General features: G+C 32.3%; 1 protein-coding gene across 12 annotated transcripts in view; it reads left to right on the top strand.

Annotated features, from left to right (window-relative positions):
- Positions 1–23551, top strand: part of LOC141384915 (uncharacterized) — a 547599-nt gene that overhangs the window by 322815 nt on the left and 201233 nt on the right. The gene's annotated exons all lie outside the window — the stretch shown is intronic.

The raw sequence follows: 23551 nt of genomic DNA, 5'->3' as shown, positions 1-23551 counted from the left end.
TGGGCTGCACAATATATAAGGCAAGTTTATTTATATAGCACATTTCATACACAGTGGCAATTCAAAGTGCTTTACATAACCAGGAATGAAAGAGACAAGTAAAAACATAATATAAAAACAAATAATATTAAAATGTGTTAAAACATGTTATAAAAGAATGAGGAAAAAAAAAATTGTATAATTTGTCAGACATAGCACAGTGCTCATTCAGTAAAGGCACAGCTAAACAGATGTGTTTTAAGCCTTGATTTGAATGTGTCTAATGTTGGAGCACATCTGATCATTTGCGGAAGCTGATTCCAGCAGTATCATTTCAGCATTGATATCGCAATGTGCGAGTCTGCAATAGTCACGTCGCAGGATCTGCTATGTAAAATTGGGTTTATAATTAACTAGAAAATAAAATTCAGAACATTCAATTTGTGGCGTCGTTGCAAAGTTTAAATCTAATTTAATAATATGAAAGACTTTTATTTGGATGGGTTTTTTATGGTCTATGACTGTAAGATTTCCTGGGAATTTAAATTATTTGGGCACAAGAAATAATAATAAAAAAGCTGCTTCATTAACGTTTAATTGTGTTTGTGTAATACAATAGAATAAAGACAATTCAATGTTGTTTAACATTTGATTCTTGAATTTCCAACGTATGCTCATTGAGAAAACATAGCCCTGTATACATTTCTGGAGATCGCAAATTATGTAGCCAGAAGTTCGTACATATGGCTGCATTATTTTTTAAAAACGAACGATACAGGGCACTATGGCGCCGTTCTTTTTTGCGCTTACCAGCTGACCGCTTACCTTTGTATGGAAGGTTTTCCTCCTGTAACCAGTTTGTCCAGTTATCTCATCATGTATGTTGGCGGACTTGAGACAGAGAGGGGGTTGGGTTAGTCGATTGGTCAGTCAGTCAATCGAAAACGACCTCAGATAGATTTACACGAGAACAGCAGGCGTGAATAACATTCACGAGAGAAATTTGAGATCTTAAAAAGCTGACACAGAGGCTTCTGGTTTGCAAAAACTGCACCTACTGGGAGGTATTTGGCTCTCTTCAGAAATGTGTATAGCGATATGTTTTCACAATGAGCCTGGGTGGTAATTTTCTATAGACCATTTTGAGGGATGTAAACAAAAACAATGGTCCCATTGTATTTCTTGTTTTACATTTTTAATTTCTATAGCTTCCAAGAATCCAAAAAGAGACACATATTGATAAATAATGTTATGATAGCTGTGTTAACATGACGATAAGGTTGAATTGACTCTTGTGAAATCATTTTAAAAACGAGCAGGAAATGTTCATGGGCCAATGACATCACCACATCGCCATGGTCTATACTAAATACAGTCGAACCGAATACCATATTGTTTATTTAATTGTTATCTTAGTTTGGTTGTTTTCATCTGTACTTTAATTTATTTTTTTGCAAATTTTGGATATATTTCATGCAGATGAACTCAACTACAAATGCTTCCAATGAGTATCATTTCCAAATAGTCATCTTGTAAAATTATTTTTAATTTTATTTTTAAAATTGATTTTTAAAAATTGCAGAAAAACAAAACATCGCAGTCAGTTTTTTGTTTTCTATATCGTGCAGCCCTATGTTAATCATTTATTAATCAGTGTTTGACATCTATTATCGCATTATTAAAAAAAATTCCATAATGAACCACGAGTTAACATGATCTAACGACGAACAATTGTTTTGAATAACTAACATGATCAAATATTGTATTAAATGTATTGTTCATTTTTAGTAAATACATTAACTAATGCAACTTTATTGTAAAGCATTACCTTTTAGTTCCAGTTTCAGCAAACGCTCCAGTATCCTTGATGTGTTAAGCATTTTTCTCTCTTTTTTTGTACAAAATATGCATTTTCCCTTTCTCGCATAAGGGAGTTTCGCTCACAAATCATGTTTTACATCCCATAGCATGATGGAGTGTTCGGTTTTGTGCTTTGGTTTTCCTTTTTACAGTAGTCCAGCTTGCCTCATTCGCTCCTCTGTTGTTGATGAATCTGCACTCATATGCATGGCTTCAGTCTGTCTACCTGTTTTCTGTCTCTCTCTTTCTCTCTCTGTTTGCGGCAGCAGGTTAAAGTGGTGTCAGGTGTGCGATGCTTTATTGCTTGCTAAGCTTAGTCTGTTGGTGTGTGTGTGTCTGTGTGTGTATGTCGGTGTATGTTGATGTGCGCGAATGGGCTCTGTTCGGGGTCTAATCCGGACAGCGTGAACTTGAGCGGCCCACGAGTAGAGACACGCCTGCTCTCCACGGTCTCCTGTTTAAACAGGTTTAATCCAGAACACCTCCTGTCAGCTCCGCATTTTATGATGAGAGCCTTTGGCTGCAGGCAGCGGCAGGAATCAGAGAGAGGCTTTCATTCGCCACCTAGATCAGACCAGACTGCCGCATATTAGACTCTCTGTGTAATTATAGTGTGTGTGTGTGTGTGTGTGTGTGTGTGTGTGTGTGTGTGTGTGTGTGTGTGTGTGTGTGTGTGTGTGTGTGTGTGTGTGTGTGTGTGTGCGCGCGTGTGTGCGCGTGCGTGTGTGTGTGCGTGTGTGTGTGTGTTTAAATGTAAAAAATTACTAGCTCTCCTGTGAAGTAATATGTGCTGTTGATGGTAAAGATATTTTTTCAACATATTTGTAAACTAATAGAAAACTAATTTCTAATAGTTATTTATTTTGTTGTAATTATTTTTATAGCTATTTTGCAAGATGCTAGTATTCAGCTTAATGTAATTTAAAGGCTTAACTTAATGTTACTGGTTAACAGTGATTTGTTCTGTAGCAAAAAATAAATAAATAATAATAATATAAAAATTAAATAATAATATGGCATTTTAACAATAAATAAATAAATGATATGGCATTAAGCATAAATAAATAAATAAATAAATAAATAAATAAATAAATAAAATGACATTAAAACATAAATAAATGAATGAACGAATAGATAAAATTGCATTAAAATATAAATAAATTAATGAATAAAAATAAATAAATACAATTACATTAGAAATAACAAATAAATAATCAAGTAAAAAAATAAAATGACATTAAAACATGAATAAATAAATAAAATGGCATTAAAACATAAATTAATAAATAAAGAAAATGACTAAACATAAATGATTGAATGAATGAATGAATGAATGAATAAATAAAAAGGCATTAAAACATGAATAAATTAAATAAATAAGTAAAAAAATAAAATTGTATTAAAACATAAATAAATAAATGAATGACTGAATAAATAAAATAACATTAAAACATAAAAAAAATGAATAAATAGATAAATAAAATGGCATTGAAACATAAATAAATAAATAAATAAATAAATAAATAAATACATAAATAAATAAATACATAAATAAATAAATAAATAAATAAATAAATGAATGAATGATATGACACTAAAACATCAATAAGTAAATAAATGTATTTTTATTATTATTATTATTATTATTATTATTATTATTATTATTAAACATGTTAAAACTGTTTTTTTCCAGCCAAACTAAATAAAAAAAGTCTTCATCCTGAAGAAAAAAATGTACATATATTATAGGAAATATTGTGAAAATGTCTTGCTTTGTTAAACATCACTTGCAAAATATTTGAAAACAGAATTTAAAAAATACACAGAGAGCTAAAAATTAAGAGATCACTTGACAGTTCTGTTTCTCTGAATATTTTTTTAGGTCCTGTAAATATGTGAAGTTATTTATTCTTCTTAAAAAAATAATTTAAAAAAGAAGCTATAGAGCTTTTTAGGGCCTAAAATAAAAACAAATACCATGCTCTCGGTCATGTTATATATATATATATATATATATATATATATATATATATATATATATATATATATATATATATATATATATATATATATATATATATATTTATTTAAATCAAGTAATTTCAAGTTCTTGTTTTAGCAGAAGGAACATTGCTTTATTAATTTAAATAAATATTATTAGTTACAAATTAGTACATTTGGCATTATTAAGACACACATTTCCACTGACTTTGACTGTTTCACTTTATTTTAAGCAAATTGAACCCAATAGCAGTTTTACTTTAAAAAGTAAAACAGAGCTACTGTTAGCACAGCTTTGGCTCTCTGAGTGAAATGTCAAACATTAATCCTAATAATGAAAATGCCAAGACAAAAAGCAAGAGTGATACTCTTATCAAGGTGGTAACCTCAAAACAAAACAAAAGAAAACAAAAAGAAACTTACTCAAAGCTATTCTTAATCTTCAAATTAATGAAGAATAAACTCTTAACAACTCTTTCTCTCAATTTTAAACACCTAAGATGGCTTTTATTTTCAGGACATGCTGGGAACTACACGTCCATTATGACATATCCTTTATTATAATTTACTCAATATTACTAGGTTTGCAATGTTTAATACAAATATTTGAATATTAAAAGTAAATGAATATTAATTTTTAAATCTTTCCACTTATTTTGTTTATTACATCAAGTAAATGTGTAAATACTAAATATTTACTTAAACAATTCTTGTTATCCTATATAAAATTACGAGAGGAAATGTATTAGATTTTACTACTTTCTTTCAGTGTAGGGGATAAAAGATACAGTTTGTGCAGTATAAAAATCATTATGTTTACTGTGTGTGTGTGTGTGTGTGTGTGTGTGTGTGTGTGTGTGTGTGTGTGTGTGTGTGTGTGTGTGTGTGTGTGTGTGTGTGTGATATATTTTACATCTCTCTGTCAAAGTTTCTCCTTTTTTTTCTCTTTCTCATTTCGGCTATCGCTCTGTATCATCATGAAGTATATGCCACAAAGCTGATTTTGTTGGTTGTGCAGCTAAAGTTATGCAGAGTGCTGATCTATTGCATTACCGCAGCTTTTGTGATGCTAAACACATTGTTATGCACCTGCAGAAATCAGCTTCTCAATTTCAATGGACGGTGTGATAAATGAACTCCTTAAAGAGCGTTTGAGTGTTTCATCTCGCTCGGTAAAGGAAAAAAAAAAATGGACCGCTGTATAAAAGTTAAATAGAAGGCATCAAGGCGCTTTCAGAATTATGCCTATTTAAATATGAACTAAAACATGATGAGTGGAGTTAAAGCAGGCCACATCCTCTGAAATTAGCATCTGCTCCTTTGTCCTTCTTTTAACACTTTGAATAAAGAAAGTTTTCTTTTACAAAACTTTTCAACACCTGATCAAAGAAAAAAGGAAGGAGATTTAAATATGCATGAGACAAAAGTTGTTTGTTAAATTCTTTATAAGAAAGTAAACGTGAATCGAAGTGGAGGAAACCTTTCAAAGAAATAAAGAAACAGAAGAAAATGTAAGAAATACTATCATGCGTTTTAAGCATAATTAACATAAGACATTCAATTAAAATAAAATAAAACATGCCATTTACTGTAGTGTATTGTAAGTTGATAAGCTAAAATAATCTCCTCAGGCATATTTATACGAAAAATAATTTGGTGTCAAATTAAACTCAATTTAAAGATCACAGTGCACTGCCCCATTCTAATTAATCGTCTTTTGAAATCTTTTTACTTTTCCACCACCCTTCAAACCTCGATTTTACAATTTATCTGCTGTTTTAACCATTTAAAATGTCAGATTCTTATCATTTAAACATTGAAACACTTTTTGTCTGTAAATGTTATGCTTTGCTTACATTAATATATTGTTACACTGAATGAGGGTGGAGCATTATTTCATCCATATTTTTCATACAATAATTTGTACAGATACAGAGACAGTAAAAAAATAATGGATAGATAGATGATAAGTAATCATACTTAAATTCAATACTTTATATTCACCTTCTAGCATTAACTTTCAAAATATTCAGATCTGTTTAAAAATGATGTAAAATATTCAAAAATATTCTTTGTTTTCAGTTAAAAAGTGTATTGAATTTTATATTGCAAAATATTCAAATCTGTTCAAAAATACAATGCATATTATAAAAAAAATAGTTTTCGATCATTTTTATTTCATTTAACAGGGTGTCCGCAGGGGCTTTAACAGTCTTAAATGTCTTAAATCTCAAAAGCTAAATTTTAGGCCTTAAAAAGTCTAAAATCTAACAGATAAATTGGGTAGGCTAAATTGCCCGTAGTGTATGAGTGTGTGTGTGAATGTGTGTGTGGATGTTTCCCAGAGATGGGTTGCGGCTGGAAGGCATCCTCTGCGTAAAAAAAACTAGCTAGATAAGTTGGCGGTTCATTCGGCTGTTGCGACCCCGGATTAATAGAGGGACTAAGCCGACAAGAAAATGAATGATATATATATATATATATATATATATATATATATATATATATATATATATATATATATATATATATATATATATATATATAAATTTTTAAATAACTTATTACAGTAAGAACAATCTTATTTATAACATAATGGAGTTACACTAGTTTTTGCATTGGTTTGCCTTCTGTCTCCTGTATTGTCATCTATATGTCGATATTGGAGTATTTACATTAAAATAAATTATTAATTTATGTATTTCAGCAATAAAACATTCACCTCAACCCTCTCCATTATTCTCACTCTCTTATCAGATGGGATGACTGATCAAAAATCTAACAAAAATGTTACAATGGACCAACTTTGGCCCCGAGGCTTTACTTTGTGCATCTTTGCTCTATACCATGCTATCGGGAGCTAGTTTCCATTAATGCTTTTTTGTTTTTCGAAACCTTTAAACAGCTGATGAAAGAAGGATATTTTAATATGCATGAGACAAATTCATTAGAGTCTTTACAACAAAGTAAACGTGCTATGATATATGGATGTGTGTGGAGAAGACCTTTCACAGACTCTAGCCTGATTGATGATCCACATCATGTGTTATAAGTTATGTGCAACTTTCATTTGAAAGGCCTTTCTCTGTGTACATGATGCAGGAATAATCTCATTTCTCTCAGGTCTCGAGGGGGGCGTCGAACACATAAGGTCTGCATAGGTATGAGGCAAATTAGTCACAAGTTTAACTAGAATTTGAACGGGCGAAGAAAGAGCGCACTGTTTATTAGTTCAGTCAGAAAGGCAAAAAGCGGTCATGAGACGCGAGTGTGTTTGAGCGTGTGTTGGCAAATGCCCTTCTCTCTTTGTCATATGACACTCCATCGTCTACCATATGCCTTGTCTGACAGAGAGCTCACTGTCTCTGTGTTTATTTTATTCCTTTCTCATGGGAATCATTGGTCGCTTGATTAAGGATCCAAACATAAAAAACTCAAATTAATTATCAAAGAATGTTTTTGCAGTTTTTTTTTTTCCTTTTGAAGTTATTCTCATCCATATTTATTCGTCATGGTCAGTTCACACAGGTGTCCTGGTGGAGTAATCTGATGTGTTTTGCATCACATTAGCAATAGACATGGCCAGCAGTGTCCACAGGAGAAATTAATAATTAAAAATGCTCAATAATGCTTATTTGAAAATGTAAAATTGCAACAACAACAAAAGTCTGAAGGTTAGATTTTGTTTTAGTGGATTTTCTTTTCAGCACCTGATCAAATATGTAAGGTGTTTAAATATCTATGATACAAAAGTATGATAAAAATACAATGTTAAACATATAGCTTAATAATATAGATTAGAAATAAATAAATAAATAATATACAAAGTAAAAATTATCAGAAAAGTAATTAAAAGAAAATGTAAAATAAAAAAAAGCAAAAAATAAAAGCAAATAAATAAATAAACAAATAAATAAATAAAATTCAGGCATATTTTGAACACAAGCCGGTTAATGGCATATTAAAACATTATTTTTAGGGATCACAGTGCAGCACCAAATTAATAAGTAATTGTCTGTTTGATTATTTGCCGCTATCCTTGAAAAAAAACTAGATAGCAAGAAAGTTTTATTAATTAAAATTATAACTTATAATAAGCATTGAACTAAATATTAGTGGAAAATTATTTCATGTATCTTCCATGGTTCTTCCAATAAAACATTACATAGATTTTCAATCAGGTTTATATCAGGACACTGGGCAGCCATTTCAATGTTTAAGTCTTAAATCTTTAATGTGAAGCTGCTTTGACACAATTCATTGTAAAAGCATTTTAGAAATAAATAAAATATATAATTAAAAGAAGAAGACATGCTAAAAATAAAAATTGTCAGGGATATAAAGAACACAAATCTTCTGATGGCATATTAAAACATTAATATATTAAAATATATATTTGCTTTTGATGTTTTCATCCTTCTCTAATTTTTATCGTTTTTTTCATATACCATACACTTTTATACTGTTCTTTGATATATATATATATATATATATATATATATATATATATATATATATATATATATATATATATATATATATATATATATATATATATATAAAATCTAAAATAAACAAATAAATACTATTAATAAAAATAATATTCAAATTGGACTAGAAATGTCGGAAATTGTAAATTGTTCTTTACTTTTGATTAATGTGTGTAATGTTTAATGTTTTTTCACTTATTATAATTTACAAATATTTTAATGTGGTCTTGCATGGTTCATGTAGCAAAAACCCTCTGAGCATTCTACCTTTAATGTGTTTGTGTCGTGTGAAAGAGAACATATTATCATGTTAATATTTTTTGTAAAATTTTTGTTAAACTCGTTGAATCGATAACAGAGATGACAGTAACAGAGTTGACATTTACTCATTATTTTGTGCTAAACTCAATATCACATAAAACACAATTATATACAAATTCATCATATTCTTTTTCTTTTTTTTTACATGGTGAGTGAGCAATTCACTGAAATATCACAATAACAGTGTTGACAAATAATTCACCTACTCTCTGTGTTACTTAAACATTTTGTACAAGTTAATAAGAGAAGAATAAATGAGATGTCCCAATGCCATCCACCAGAGGAAGTTAAAGCATGTAATTTGGAGCCTGTCACATGCTTTTTATTTCAGTGTTTTAAATAGTGCTATGTCTGTGTATAACCAATGTAACAGGAATGACCAGAACATAGGGATGAATGATGTTTTTTGTATATGTAATATTTTTGTAAATTGTGATTTTTTTTTAATGCAATTACAAGCAATTCAGAATTGAAATGGATTTTTCATAAAAATGTTTTTTTTTTAATTTAGTAAAGTAAACACAAATATGATGATATACTTTACAGTACGATTATTTTAATTTAGGGTTAATTGTTTTATTTACTCATACGAACAAACATTGAATGATACATTTATTACAGTGTTTATAAATCTTTGCTAACGTTAGGGAAAATGCAGTTGTTCATTGTTAGTTCACAGTGGATTTACTATCATTAACAAACATGATTTTGAATGTTAATAACGCAGTAAATGCAGAGCTATGATTATTAACTTATTTATACATGCTTCATTGTTATTTCATGTTAGTAAATATACTGACCAACATTAATTAATGAAATCTTGAAGTGTGACCAAAAAAGTAAAAAAAAAGAAGACCTCAATTACAATCAAAATGGGTACAGTGAGAGGTTTTAAGTTATTATTTCAAGACAAAATGTCAATAAATACAAATAGTATTTTTGGAGTCAACCTAATAAAATTTGGCACAAAACCATTTTAAAAAAGTCAGATGTTAAAGTTTTTTTCTCGTTTAGGTAAGTTAGGATTATCAAATTTGTTTCTGTTATGTTTAATAGCAGACTAATGAGAGAGATATTTTTTGAAAAATTGTTGTAACTTTTCTTCAAAGTCAAGTTTACATACAATATGATCATTATGCCCCTGAAATAGCTCAGATGATGATGTCAAGGTTTTGGAAGTTTCTGATTGGCTAATTGACAACATTTGAGTTAATTGGAGGCACAACTGTAGACTAGTATTTAAGGAAAACCTCAAACACACTGCTTCCTTTTGTGACAACATGGGAAAATCAACAAGCCAGAATCAACAAAAAAGCCAGATAACAATGTGCTAAATTACTCTGGGAAAAAGAATAATTTTTGGAGACATGTCCTGTGGTCTGATGGAACTAAGATTGAACTGTTAAGCCATAATGACCAGTGTTTCATTTGGAGCACAAAGGGAAAAGCTTACAAGCCTAGGAACACCATCCCAGCTGTGAAGAATGGGGGCGGCAACATCATGTTGTGGGGCTGTTTTGTTGCATGAGGGACTGGTCCACTTCACAGCATAGATGGCATCATGAAGAAAGACTTTATGTAGAAATACTGAAGCAACATCTCAAGACATCAGCCAGGAAATTAAACCTTGGCCACAAATGGGTCTTCCAAACAGACCATGACCCTAAGCATACAGCCAAGTTAGTTAATATGTACTTTAAGGACAACAGAGTGAATTTTTTGGAATGGCCATCACAAAGCCCTGAGCTCAATCCTATAGAAAATTAGTGAGCAGAGTTGAAAAAGCTTGTGCGAGCAAGACACAATCTGACACAGTTACATCAATTCTGTTAGAAGGAACTGGCCAAAATTCTATTGTGAGAAGCTTGTGGAAGGATACCCAAAACATTTGACCAAAGTTATATTGTTTAAAAGCAAAGCTAAAACAATACCGAGGAAATGGATGTAAACTTTTACGGTCTAGAAATTAATTAAAAAAATTATCAGAAAAAAAAAATTCTCTAATTTTTCTGGCATTTAGCAAGTAAATCATTTAGGTATTCCAAACGGACCTAAAATAGTAAACATTTAGTATGATTTACCATCAGACATTTAAAAAAATGGTTATGTTCCTTTGTTTAGAGTGTATGTAAACTTCTGGTTTCAACTGTAGGTGTGAGTGTGTGTGTAATTCCACAATCACCAGTATCTATATGTATGTGTAATACACCAAACATGAGCCATGCTACACCAAGTAATAGAGAGTTTAAGATTTCATGCTCTTGTTTGTTAAACTCATTTCATGTTCTTTATGTCTCTTAAACTCGATTTACTTTCCTCCTTTCAGCCCGATCCTTTTGAAAAGCGAGAGCTGATATAATCTCATGAAGCTGTGATTAACTTTTCAAACTTCTCAAACTTTCATCATTTACAATCTGTCACTTCTTCCGTTATAATAAAAATGTTCCTTTTTTTGTCAGCTCCAGCATGCTGTGCTTGAAGGTATTAACCTTGATCCCGTTGTGATTGCGGAGCCATTTTGATCAAACCGTTTTTTATAAATATATAAATATATGGATTTTATATTTCATAAGTCAGTTTTACCTTTGCCGAGGCAGTAATTAAAGTTACGTGCTATTTTATTAAAACAAGAGAATCCGTTAGCCATCGGATTGACTGCAAATCTCTGGCACAACACATTGTCACATTAAAATTAATGCACATTTAAAACCATATTTCATTTTAATCACCGCAATCTGCTTCTGATTGCAGATAATTTTTTAGGCTGGTAGATTAAATTAAATATAACAACTCCAGCAGTCTCATTTGAATTATAAGCATTTCAGCAGTGGGAGACAGTGTAACAGTATTCATACTGCTCTATTACAGATATTACATCCTGAACCAGACATGCATGAAGATTAGTTTAGACACTGATCCCAATTTCAGCGACTAAGAGTAATTAAAAACCCCTGTGCGTGCTTGTGTGTGCAGCCGCATGACTGTGTGTGTGTGTGTGTGTGTATTTGTGTCACCGTGTGTTTTCCGAATAAATCCTTTGATGAGTTCCATGAGGCTTTCATTATTATAAAGCACCCGGTTCACACTCATCGCAATCTCGAAATTTGATTCTCGAGAGATCAAGCAGGCACGCAGAGCATTATTTTCCATTGTTTTAATGAGGTATGCTATTCACATTTGATAAAACGACTATTTTTTTGTTTAATCTTGCTTTTCCTATGAACATAATCATTAAAGCACTTGTAATTTACAGATAAGAACTTTTTCAAAAGAGCTTCTTTATCATTCATTGAAATTTCCTCCTGCGTGTGCATTTTGGTGAAAAACATTAGCCACCCTCATTATTATCTGGGTCAATTTGGTTATTAAGTATCTTTTAAACCCTTAAATATGCTCTCATCAACATAGTGCACACTTTTTATTCTATTATGATTATTATTATGTTGTATAGGAGATGAAAAATACAATGCCACAGTCCAAAAAAATTTTATTATGAACCACACAGTAATGTGTGTTACTCTGCTAGAAAAATATTGGGGCCATAGTCTCTGTTGAATAATGTTAAACCAATAGCCATCTCAGTATTTATTGATTTAATAATAATAATAATAATAATAATAATAATAATAATAATAATAATTTTTATTAATTTATAATATTTTAAACCATTATGTACCAGAATTGTCCCATCTTTTATAATAATAATAACAACAACAACAACAACAATAATAATAATAATAATAATAACAGCTTATTATTATTTTAAATCATTATGTGCCAGAGTTGTTCCATCTTTATATTATTATTATTATTATTATTATTATTATTATTATTATTATTATGAATAATAATAATAATAATAATAATAATAATAATAATAATAATAATTTATAATATTTTATCATTATGTGCCAGAGTTTTTCCATCTATATAATAATAATAATAATAATAATAATAATAATAATAATAATAATAAAAATAATAATAATTTTAAAACTTGTAATAGACCCTTTTCACATTTCCAGGTTTCTCAGTAGCGAAAGTCGTTATAGTTTGAAAAACTGTTTGAAAAACTGTAGAATACAACAAATATTTTTTTTACAATCTTATTTGCTCAAATAATAGATTAAAAACTCCATGAGGATGTTATAAAGAGGAAAAAAATGTGTGAGATTGATGATGGCAGCCAGAGAAGAAAAAAACCTTAAATTTACTGTCCTGTCCCATCGACGCTGCATTAAAAACGCCTCGCACAAGTGGGAATTTGTTTTTCGTCATTTGAAACAAAGATGATATAATACATACATAAATGCATATAAATACTCATACATTAAAAAATAATAATAATACCTTTTAAAAACTTTCAAGCATGAGTGTTGCTAGGCCTATTTTAGGGTACTCTGCCCCCAAAACTTTTTATAAGCATATACACTGTGCACTGTATTATCGCCTCAATCCTCTTTAAATTTGATATGAAAACCAGAATTCGGCTTGTCCCCGTCTTTCGTTTTTCATATAATCTGCAAACCACAGCTGTGCAGAGCGAGAGAACAAGGTGTGTGTTTGTCGATAAACTGTTATAAAATCTGCTTATTTTGCAGTTATTTGCTACAGAAACACTTGTATCTCTTGTACCTCAATGTCAGGAGCAATCTGGTTCCCCTATCTACTGTTTCCTTGGTGTTCACCTCATCAGCACAGCTGTTTCCTCCAGCAAAAAATCTAACTCTTAATGAATATTTTGCTATTTTTATTTTAAAATGAACTACCAATATAAAACACATTACAGTCCGTGTGGCCTTAACTGCACCATACAATCTTGCACAGAAAGGACTAAACACAGTGATAGAACCACTTAGAGTGTTGCCTGTATTAAAAATATATATATTTCTTATATGTATTATGATTCAGATCGCAAAAATCTGTGAATTGCGTTTATGCTGTTCGAAAAAAAAAAAAAAAAAACAGAAGATGTTTTTGAATAAAGTAAGAACTTGAAAAAAAAAAAAAAAAAACAAAAATTCCATGATTACATACATTTAAAGAAAATTCAGTTTGTGCAAATGAGTTTGATTCTCATGTGAAATTGTACAGGAGAGAAGCCAGTCAGTAGAGTTTATAGCTAAATATTTAGCAGTGTTTGCATGTCCTTTATGGCAGAATTCATTAAGATAAATGTAAAATAGCATTCATTACAAGTTGTTTAAAAAAAGCACCTAAATACTTTTCCATTTTGTGATTTTTTTTTTCTTTTCAGTTGAATAAAATATTTTCCATTCATGTTTTTCATCATTGAAGATTTCTTAAAATACTGTAAAACCTTGTCTCCTAAAATATATAGAGTATATAATTATTATTACTATTTGTATTATTTTTTCACCTCATAAGGAGCTGAGCCCCCTAAAATGAAAATCCTAAAATCGCCCTTGCTAATGACTGTTAAACACGTCATAACAGGCTTGTGAAAAGGGTCCATTAAACAATGTTTTTTCCTTGGTGTTTGTTTGTGCTGTATCTTGGCTGGTTAATGCCTGATAGATAAATATGCCACTTAAAATCACCAGTAGGCAGCAAAATGGTTTTGTAATTTACTCGCAAGGCATTTATTTCTTTTTGTGTGCAACGGGAGTGACATGTTTGATAATGTCAGCTAATGTATTGTTAAAACAATAATTACTCGTGTTATCATGGATGATAAACAACACTTTACCCTTCGTCTTTAAGAAGAAGACATAAAGAGCAGGACTTGATTTTTTGTATATCGATTTGATTTGCTGTTTCTTGATCTTATGTGTACTTCGCAACAGTAAACAACTCATCATAGAGTGTCATTGCTATAAGCACGGGAAGATACTGTGATTAAAACAGTTAAATCAGTTCTTGATTTATTAAAAAAAAAAACATCCATGCTCATTGGAAATATGTGCCTCAGCCTATATTTTTGTGATAAGTAAAATACGTAACTCTGGGTGAATTTTACTGCACATTTCAGATGACATATACACTAGAGGGTACTGTCTATATTTCTGCTCATCCAAAATACATTACTTACACTGTAAAAATTAACCATAAATTAGCAAAAAAATAAATAAATCGTATTTTGTGATACAATTATTTTTTTTCTCCAGTTTATTTATGCCTTATGGGACCTTAATCTATCTTGCAAGTTTAAAAAGTGGCTTTTGTTAGCATTTCTAATAGTTTAAAGTAATCTATTGTCTGGGTTAGTGTTGTTGATTATGCTACAAACCCTTTTAAATAAACTGCCAGCTCATTTTTTGTTATATTACTTGGACTTTTTCCATATATTTTATATTATTGTATCAAGCTATTAAAATGTCAATACAAGTTACTTCTGTTAAACTGTAGAGTTTAATTTTTTTAAAAGTTGCCAGAGCAGAGATCAAGGTCTCAATAATTAACAGATATTCTTTACAATGTAGGATTACTAGATTATTAGTGAATTTAAACTATTTTACTACAAGAAATGATAAAGTTTGTCACTTTAACTAAGAATGATTTTTTAATTTATACAATGGAGACTCCATGCAGAGTAATTTTACAGGTAACACTTTATTTTGATGGTCCATTTGAGTATAGACTGCCTAATATCTGATACTGCTCCTTTAACAGACATTTAACTGACCATAAGAAACTTTGCAAGTACGTGTCAACTTGCACTAAGCCTAACACCAACCTAACAGTCTACTTACTCCAAAGAGAATTAGTTGGTATGTAGATGCAGTGTAACTTAAATTCAACAAACTTACCATCAAAATAAAGTGTGACCATTTTACATGTGATTATTGAATTTTCATATACACGCTAATTTGTTAGACTCATGCTAGAACCATGCTAACAACATGTCTATTCATGCTAGAATCATGCTACAGTATTACCAACTACAGACACTGAGATCAATTTTAAATCTTAAATCTTGCTCCAGTCTTTAAAGTGGTTACATTGAGCCACCATAAAGTTTGTCCATATATATATATATATATATATATATATATATATATATATATATATATATATATATATATATATATATATATATATATAATGCATATCCACTCACCTAAAAAATCACAACGTCAAACTTTTAAAGTGAAACGATTATTTCCAAATAGAGTTACTAAAGTTGTCCTGTGAAATTATATTTATCTCGCAACATAAATCACAGAAGAACAAAACACTGCAATGTCCAATTTCTTTTCAAATGTCAGTGTTTCCCCTAGGTTTACAGATTTGTGTTGGTGTCAATCCTTGGGACAAAGACACATTGGAGTCATGGTGTTAATTTGTTTCTTTTAATGATGGCAGTAAAAAAATGAACAACCATTTGAACTGTACAAGCTAAAAATGAAAGTGTAATTTTTTAATCTTCTCATCCACAAAGTGTGCAGCTTTTAAGTACACTACTAATACATTGATATTAGTATACTTATTAGATAAAGTCTACTTTTATACTTGACCTTTACTTAAGTATACTTCTTTTTCCTAACGGTGTATTTACTGACTTATCAAGATCAGTCTTCTACAGCCAGGGGGAGTATTGATGCTCTGACAGCCAAGTTGGGTCAAAGCTAGGAATACTTTGGTCAGGATTTTTGCAGCCAATACGGAGTACTGATTCCTTGTCATGGTGACCGGCTGATACGGAGCACTGATTCTAATGCTTCAAGTTTTATAATGCATTGAGCACATTTCTCCTCTAAGTATAAACTTTAAGAGAATATCTTGCCTTACCTTAGAGAATAATTTAGCTTGTTTATTAAAAAACAGTTGTGATCTGGCACTATATATAAAATGCAATTAACTTGGCTTCAAGGGGGGCGGGGAAAGCCGTTGGGAGGGCGCGGTGCCCCTCCTAATATTGTAGGGGAAACCTTGAATATTGTGCAGCCTTATCAATAAAACATTCCTGTAAATATCATTAGTGTGAAAAGGAGCAAATATTGTTGGTTTTACCCTGCCCCATAGTGTTTATTTTTACCCAGAAACCGCATTCAAACATGTTTAAGCACTTTTTTTTTTTTTTTTTTTTTTTTTTTTTTTTTTTTTTTTTTTTGCAGTTTCACAAAAATAGATTGAAGTATGTATTTCCAATGAGCCTGTGTTGATAAGAAAGTTCCACAGCATCGGTTGCATACTAGGAAAGTTGGGTGATGTTTGGTGTTCTTAAAAATGAAACAAAGTAAAATAGCACAGTGGTAGGGTAGATTCATATGTTAATTAAGCCGATATTTGAAGCAAAGTTTATTCTCACTGTTTGACTAATGCATGTAAGAGATTCCACTGACAACACACCGCTGTGTTCTTTACGTTCACGGCACACTGCTGCTTTCCTCCCCACCTCTGGATGTTAATAATTTCCTTTCATCTCATCTCATCGCTATTTCGTCTGCCCGCGCGCTCTTCAGCTGCATTTAAAAGCTTCCATCCGAGCGCACAAAGACGCCATTGTTTTCAGATCATCACGCAGACAAAGTTTTCCTTTCTTCCCTTAACTAGGGTTGTCTGAGCCCCAATAGGCCTCTCCGTTTTGTTAGAGCAAATTAACCACCCTACCCGGTCATATGATAGCTTCCTCTCTCCTTTCAGCCTCTCTCTCTCTCTCTCTCTTGCTCAGCCTGTCTTTCTTCGTCTCATGTCAGAGCTCTTTTGTTTCTTGTCACAGAGCTAGCCCTCACTGTAGGTCATTTTGACATGAGAAATCTGTGACCTCAGATGCGATGGCACCTGCTCCTGCGCTCTCGGCTCCGCTGTTTTCTGCTGTCATCCTCTGGGAGCTTTTGACAGAGTAATAGTGGGAAATTGAGGTTATTGAGGATGGTCGAGGGGAGATGCAGGAACCGTTAGTGAGGGAAGGAAAAGATGGTTTCAGTGGCAGAAATGAGAAATCGTGACATAAAATCGGCATTTCTTTCAAAACACTTTTTTTTTTGGGAGAGTTTTTTTTCTAAGTGAAGAATGCTAAAACTTCTACCAGGCTCCCATTTTTTGTGCAATTCAAACAGATCGTTTTGTAAATGGATTAAGTGCTCATTGTTATTCAACTTAATAGATCACATCTGGTTGTGTGTCTTGTGTGAAGAGTTGCGCACCCGGCTCGGCTAATGATGTACAATAACATGTTCTATACGGTTAATGAAGTGCTATGAATGTCTTTTCCGTGTAATACACAGGAGAAGAAAAAGGAAGAGAGAAAAATAGAATATTCAGAGGTGCTGCGCTCTAATTAAAGATGGCTTTTATTCGCTCTGGGAATGGGTTGGAGCTTTCAAAGGATGGGAAAAAAATCGTGAACAAAGACGATGAGAGCTAAGTGTGTATGTTGAATGATAATTCAGATGGAAGAGGATCTGTGCTATTGGTGCATGTGCTTTTTCTGAAAAAAAAATACTAAAATAAAATCATAGCCGTCTCATCTGAAAATTTTCAATTTAGTCTGTGGAACACAATAAAGTTTAACAATCATGTGAGTTTTATTTTTTATGATTAAAAGTGATTAAAGTGTTTAATTTGACTTTGTGCATGTTTCAGGAGCATATTTATTTGAATGATTTGATTGATTCATTGATTGGTTGATTTGATTTAATTTGGTGGTTGGTTGGTTGGTTTGTTGATTTGATTGATTCATTGATTGATTGGTTGATTGATTGATTGATTGATTGATTGATTGATTGATTGATTGATTGATTGATTGATTGATTGATTGATTGATTGATGTTTGTTTTTCATTGGTCCATTTGTTGATTTGTTAATTTGTCTACCTGCATTCAATCCTTTGTTGGTTCCCTTCTTCCTTTTTTAGTTCCTATGTTTGTTCCTTCGTTTGTTCTTTTGTTCTTTCCTTCGTTTGTTCCTTTGTTCGTTCCTTCATGTGTTCCTTTCTTCGGTCCTACATTTGTTCTTTTGTTCGTTCCTTTATTTGTTTCTTCGTTCCTTTGTTTCTTTGTTCATTCATTCATTCATTTATTCATTGACTGCATTAGAGTTAAAACTCTGAATGTACTTACTGATAAAATATAAGACAGATGGAACAATTCTGGCACATACAGTAATGGTTTATTTAGTTGGTTGCTGGTTTTAAACATGTAGTTGATTGGTTTGATCCTCTATACTCTGGCCTGTGTTCTTCAGCTTGAAGACAACTTGTCAGAACGTGATTTGGTTTAGTTGGTTGCTAATTAACTGATAAACAGTATCTGATCTATGTGGCTTTGACTGTTTTGTTTTGATTTGATTTGATTGGTTAGTTGGTTAAATTGATTGATTGATTGATTGAATAATTAATTGACTGAGTGGTTTGATTTGAGATTGATTGATTGATTGATTGATTGATTGATTGATTGATTGATTGATTGATTGATTGATTGATTGATTGATTGATCGATTGATCGATTGGTTGGTTGGTTGATTGATTGATTGATTGATTGATTGATTTCATTGATTGATTGATTTCATTGATTGATTTCATTGATTGTTGTTGGTTACTAGTTAACTGGTAAACTACAGTATCTGATCTAAGTGGCTTTGGCTTGGTTAAACATATTGTTGAGTAGTCTGATCTTTGTAATCTGATGAACAGTTTTTCCTATTTGAAACAAACTTTCAAAATATTATCTGGATTTATTTGATTATTGTATTTAAAGAATCTTATTTATTGGGATTTATTAAAAAGTGTCAGGTATAGACTGATGGTTGTCAGTTTTAATGTCTGGTTAAATTTATATGCTTGATAATTGTTTAAAGTTGGTAGATTAGAAAAAAATTAAAATAAAAAACATTTGGTTAAAAAAATATAGTCCAGTTAGTGTAAAAGACCAGGGGTGGGCAATTCATTTTGCCAAGGGGCCACATTAGACTCTGGGGTGGTTTTAAATGGCCTGACCAATACAGTTCATTTGTATAAAAAAAGAGTTTATATCTAAAAGTTTGTTGACTTGAAATTAGTTAAGTGGACTGCAAAATGCCTTGGTCTGAGTTAGACCATTATAATCCAGCTTGCATGTTTTCACCATCTAGAAGCAAACTGTATTTGCAAATGTGTGTTGTTTACTTCAGTTTGTTGATAATCATATTTAGAGCTTATCCGGACTAATGGGTTGACCTAGGTAACACATCAGGTTGACTAGTTTGACCCTTATACTGTAATCTTATTGACCTGTTTTCTTCAGCTGGGAGCAACTTGTCAAAATTTGTATCAGGAACCTTTTAGCTGGTTGATAATTGTATTTAAAGCTGGTTCACTATCTGGACTAAGATGTGTTGACCTGGTCAAAAGCATCTGGTTGACCAAACTACTCAAAATTTGGATCTGTTATTGTTTAGTTGGTTGATGATCAGATTTAAAGCTGGCAGACTATCCGGGTTAAAAATGGGTTGACCTGGTTAAAAGCATCTTTGAAGACGTAACATAAATTCCGCTTTTAAATAGTAGTTCATCTACAGCTTTCGTCATGAGCCTTAGCTGTGTTCAAAATAACAAATGTTTTCAAAGTGCACTGCTAAGGGAGTGTAATTGTCAATGTTAAGATTGCTAAAGCTGAACTGTAAAAATACTTTAAATATTTATATATTTTTTAATCATTCCAAGTTTAAATGCTGGAATGTTCTAAATGAATAGCGTATAAGGGGGATAACTAGGAATAGAAACCAGCCAGGAACTCTGCTTCTAACTACAGCTCTAGAAGTGTAGTTGGAAACAAGTTTACCATGCAGTTTGCGAATGTTCGTTGGAATGATGGATTTAGGAAAAACACCAAGATAACAAACTATGTTTGTAACAGCGGCACTTGTGACCTTGGTTGGCTAACCAGGGTTTTCGTAAACGCACCCCTGATTAAAAGCATTTGGTTGACCTCTATAATCCAGTTCACCTGCTTCCTTTAGCATGAAACAAAGTTGTCAAACTGTGTATCTGGCATTGTTTAGTTGGTTGATAACCATATTTAGAGCTGGCAGACTATGTTGGTTAAAATGGGTTGTTCTGGTTAAAAGCATCTGATTTACTAGGTTGACCCATTATTCGATTGATCTGTTTCCTTCAGCATGGAACAAACTTGTCAAAAATTGTATCTGGCATTGTTTATCAATTCATTAATTTATTAATTTTCTCTTGATAACCATATTTAGAGCTGGGAGGCTATCTGGGTTAAAATGGGTTGTTCTAGTTAAACGCATCTGATTTATTAGGTTGACCCCATAATCCGGTTGATCTGTTTTCTTCAGCATGGAACAAACTTGTCATAATTTGTATCTGCCATTGTTTAGTTGGTCGATAATCATATTTAGAGTTGGCAGACTGTCCGGGTTAAAATGCGTTGTCCTGGTTAAAAGCATCTGGTTGACCCCTATAATCCGGTTGACCTGTTTTCTTCATCTTGGAACAAACTTGTCAAATATTGTATCTTTAAATAAACCCACTCACACACATGCACACACACTTTAAACATTAAACGGTGAAATTTTTCAGCCCTCCGGCGTTTTCCACTCGGCTTTCTTTTTCTTTTGGCAGTGTTGGGTCACATTAAAAGCAAGGTGACGTGAGGTTGGCACAAAATGTTATTTGGTCTGTGTATGTGAGCGTGCATTTGTGCTACAGAGCTTGATGGAGTAGAAGTAGGCCATTCGCATCGTGCATATAGACGTTAGAGCAGGTTTTGCGCCACGGGCTACAATCAGCCACAGCCTTCTCACTTAATAACGCTCCAGGAGCCGTGCAGGAGAGAGATCAGACCTGATGCCCAGGCAGGGTGCTACGCAAGCAGGGTGTGAGGTAACGGAGGGGGGGCTGTGTGACGCTGCTCCTAAAAATGTTGTGTTTGAACTGGAGGGCAGCCCGAGGGGTCAAATAATTTGTTGTATGCCACTTTTGCTTTCTCTCCCTTCACTTAGCAGAGCATTGCATTGCGAACACACAGGGGAAAGTGGCCAGTAGGCGCTAACAAGGATAGAGGGCCGACTGGGGGAGCCGCACTTCTGCTGTTATCCAACTAATGAGTCTGTGAGGGAGAGAAAGAAATGAGGATGCTTTAAGAGCTTTTTAAACTAGCATGATAAGGGCTTTGTTTGTGCCAGCAATTTGGAGCGTTTTTGGATCTGTTTGTTTCTTCCGTAATTGTGTATCTGTGTGTGAGTGTGTCACTGAGTAGACCTATTAAAGGATTAAAGTGGCAGGGATTTCTTTTTGCATTCGTGTTTCTGTCAGTTACTTGTGTGGAGGGCCGTCTCTGCGCGTGTGCTCTTGTGTAATTGTTTTAGATTTTTACTTTGTTTGCGCAACGCTCGCTGTGTGTGTGTGTGTGTGTGTGTGTGTGTGTGTGTGTGTGTGTGTGTGTGTGTGTGTGTGTGTGTGTGTGTGTGTGTGTGTGTGTGTGTGTGTGTGTGTGTGTGTGTGTGTGTGTGTGTGTTTGCCGATTACTTGACAGAGAACATCGGCAGATTTTAGGGTCTCAGTTATATTTCTGTTCATTGAAAAATATGCTCTGGTCAGAGTCAGAAAGTTTAATTTGATTATTTATTGGCTAGAAAATTAACTGGCTTTTTTTGTCTAGAAAAGTCTAGAATGAAGTGTTTTAAAAAGGGGGAAATTTTCATGACCTCAACATGACTCTACAAGGGAAATTATTGGGTTTTGGCACCACAATTTGACGAAGAGGCAGTAAACGTGACCACACATGACAAGTTTCATTGTTAGGCTGGCTTGAGAAACAAGCCAGACTACTGAAATCCTATTTAAACTTATTATTTTTTTTATATATTATTCTTCTTCTTCTGAGACTAAAATTCAAAATCTATCTCCTCCTAGAGCTTTCGAGCTATGACCACCAAACTCACACCAGACCTCCAAACTATTCTGACTCGGTATGCCATATCTTTTCCGACTGATCCGATATTCGATTTTCCGAAAAACGTCCCGGGACCGTCGGAAAAATCCCATAGACTTAACATTGGACCAAACTTTGTGACCTCATAACTCTGCATCAGACTGTCACACAGACTTCTAACTGGGCTCATTTAACTCAGACTACCTAACTGCCAATAACTGATGAGGTTTTAACTTTCTGGCCACGCCCTAGCAACCACTTTTGGACCTTAGAAACTGTCCCATAGACTTCCATTCAAAAGACTCTCATTGACTTAACATGGGATCAAACTTTGTGAGCTCATAACTCTCAATCAGACTGTCCACCAGACTAATGGCTGAGCTCATTTAACTTAGACTACCAAACTGCCAATAACTGAAGAGCTTTTAACTTTCTAGCCACACCCTAACTACCAGATACTGCACCCTAGCAACAACAGTCCCATAGACTTTTATTGCAAAAGACTGTCATTGACTTAACAATAGATCTAACTTTGTGACCTCAAAACTATCTATCTATCCTTTTTCAAACTGCTTTTATCTATCTATCTATCTATCTATCTATCTATCTATCTATCTATCTATCTATCTATCTATCTATCTATAAACTACTTTAATCTATCTATCTATCTATCTATCTATCTATCTATCTATCTATCTATCTATCTATCTATCTATCTATCTATCTATCTATCTATCTATCTATCTATCTATCTATCTATATATCTATCTATCTATCTATCTATAAACTGCTTTAATCTATCTATCTATCTATCTATCTATCTATCTATCTATCTATCTATCTATCTATCTATCTATCTATCTATCTATCTATCTATCTATCTATCTATCTATCTATCTATCTATCTATCTATCTATAAACTGCTTTAATCTATATCTATCTATCTATCTATCTATCTATCTATCTATCTATCTATCTATCTATCTATCTATCTATCTATCTATCTATCTATCTATCTATCTATCTATCTATCTATAAACTGCTTTAATCTATCTATCTATC

This window comes from Danio rerio, chromosome 1 (genome assembly GCF_052040795.2).
Source record: "Danio rerio strain M-AB ecotype USA chromosome 1, GRCz13ab, whole genome shotgun sequence".
NCBI classification, from domain to species: Eukaryota; Metazoa; Chordata; class Actinopteri; order Cypriniformes; family Danionidae; genus Danio; species Danio rerio.
This window is presented reverse-complemented; position numbering and strand designations above follow the sequence as displayed.